We start from the raw sequence: 2,691 nt of genomic DNA, 5'->3' as shown, positions 1-2,691 counted from the left end.
TGCAGTGATTTGCTGGAAAGAAAATAGGGATGCTAGCCTCCTACAAAATAACAAGTTGTCCCTCATTTCACATGACTTTCAAATGACTACTTCAATGTTTCCATTGATGAAGAAACCTATTTATGTGAGCCAATAATTTTACTCTTTACATGTAAGAACAAAGGATATCTTTATGTGGGATGAAAATACATTGAACTTTCCAGAAACGTATCTATCATGTAAATTAAGAAGAAATTTTTGTTCTGTTTTGCCCGGAACTTAACCAAAAGTGGTTCATGATTTCAGAAAATAACATTCCTAATGACAAAACTACCTACAGTACTTGAGTCACAAAAACAACATCTGTATCATCAGTTTACACTTGTGGGTGGGCCATTCAAAGTGATTCTGTGACTGTGTGTGTGTGTGTGTGTGTGTGTGTGAGAGAGAGAGAGAGAGAGAGAGAGAGAGAGAGAGAGAAAGAGAGAGAAAGAGATTATTGCAAAAATGTCACATATATAGCTGAATATTGGCTTCCTTCTCTCAAGTCCAACCTAGTTAATCTTAAGTAAGTACAAGTATTCAGTTACATTCTTGTTACCTCCTTGTCTCATAGTGAGGTCTGTTCTGCCACAGCACATTGTTAAGAAATGTTTGTTCATATGCTGCTTTAGTTATCTATTCCTATGCAGCAAAACACCTTAAAAAGTAGTAGCTTAAAAAAGCAAAATTGGCTTCTGGTCAAGATGGAGGCATAGGTAAACACATTTTGCAACCTTGCACAACCATAAGAAAAATCACAACTAACCCCAAAACAAAAACACCCAGAACTGACATAAAATTGAACTATTTAGAAGTCCAACAACCAAGGATTTAAAGAAGCCAAATTCATCCAGACAGGTAGAAGGGGTGGAGATGAGGAGCCAGGCAGAGAGGATACAAGTAACAGCATCAAGGCGGTGGAACAGGTGGTACCACATAATGTATAGTGTATAAAAATCAGGGAAATACCTTGTGAGCAAGCTCCCAGCCCCAGGTCATACCACACATCTCAGGGTTCTAGCGCCTCATAACTGTGGGCTATAAACACCAGTGGGAGTTGGAGTGGCAATAGAAACTGAGTGAGTCTGTTTACACGGATCGCACCAGTCAGGAACGTATGCAAACACACTCACTCTGGAAAACACCACCAGGGCGGCATCTGGAGGGGTGCCAGTCACATACAGGAAGTGGATGAAGTGAGTGGAAAGGGGGTAAGTGCCAGGCAAGACTCCAGAACTAAGGCAGCAGCAGCATTATGCACTCTCTGACCCCTGCCCCAAACACATGGAGCCACATAGAGGTGAAATATGCTGCCCTGCCCTGGAAAATACACAAGGCTCCACCCCATCCAACTTAACAAGTATGCCAAAACAGGGAGTCAAATACCCTCCATTTAGTACATAGAAACAAACACAGGGAGGCTACCAAATTGAGGAGATAAAGAAAGATTGCCCAGATGAAGAAACAGAACAGAACCCTAGAAAATGAACTATGCAAAATAGAGATAACCTACCTATCAGGTGCAGAGTTCAAAACACTGGAGATCAGAAAGCTCAGGGATCTTATTAAAAATAGCAAAAGCATAAGGGAAGAAATGAAGGCTACACTAAAAGAAATAAAGAAAAATCCACAGGGAACCAACAGTGAAGAAAATGAAGCTGGGGTTTAAATCAATGATTTGGAACATAAGGAAGAAATAAACAGTCAACCAGAACGAAATGAAAAACATGAATTCAAAAAATCAAGGAGAGCATAAGAAGACCCTGGGAGAAATAAAAGCCCCGATTCAGCGTTCAGATGAACCAGCATCTCCACAAAACAACTCAAGACAAAGTGGACAGAGTGACTTTCAATTAACTATCAAGAGGGAATATCCTACTAAAGAGCACCTGAAATATAACCAGACAGCATAAACAAATGACATAAAGGGTATCCCAAAAACATCAGGCTCAGGAGATCAAAGAGACTGCACCACTGAAACTCCCAGATCTCCTATAAAGAATCTCATACTACAAAAGTGGGACGTCAAAGCAGACAAATCCCCCCCCAAAAGAAATAAACAAGAAGAATCCAACATGGTAAGATGCAGAAACAACCTCTCAATGAAAAGAAAAGAGGAATTCAAAGAAAGAGAGGTAGACGGAATAGACATAGCCCAAATGTCAGACATGGAATTCAAAACAATGGTGGTGAAGAAGCTTAATATACTCAACAACCTCAAAAACAACTATGACAACCTCCAAGGAAGTTACCAACAGCTCCAGGAAAATTATGGGGAACTTATGGAGAACTACACCGGCATAAAAAAGGACATAGAAACTATTAACAAGAACCAGGAAGAAATAAAGAATACCATCTGTGAACTGAAAAACACAGTAAAATCAATTAAAAGCAGATTAAACAAAGCAGAGAATTGGATCAGTGAGTTAGAGGACAATATAGAAAAAAATTCCCAGACAATTCAACAAAATGAAAAAAGATTGAAAAAATATGAACAAGATGTAAGGGAATTACAGGATGGCATGAGAAAAAATAATATCAGGATCATTGGAATAAAAGAGGGAGAAGAGGAGCAAGGAATAAAAAAGCTGATAGGAGTAGTAATGACAAAATTTTTCCAACCTGATAAGAGAAAAAGTTATGCAAGTTCAAGAAGCACAGAGAGTCCAA

Source organism: Furipterus horrens, unplaced genomic scaffold, assembly GCF_987537825.1.
Source record: "Furipterus horrens unplaced genomic scaffold, mFurHor1.1.pri manual_scaffold_4, whole genome shotgun sequence".
Lineage (NCBI taxonomy): Eukaryota > Metazoa > Chordata > Mammalia > Chiroptera > Furipteridae > Furipterus > Furipterus horrens.
This window is presented reverse-complemented; position numbering follows the sequence as displayed.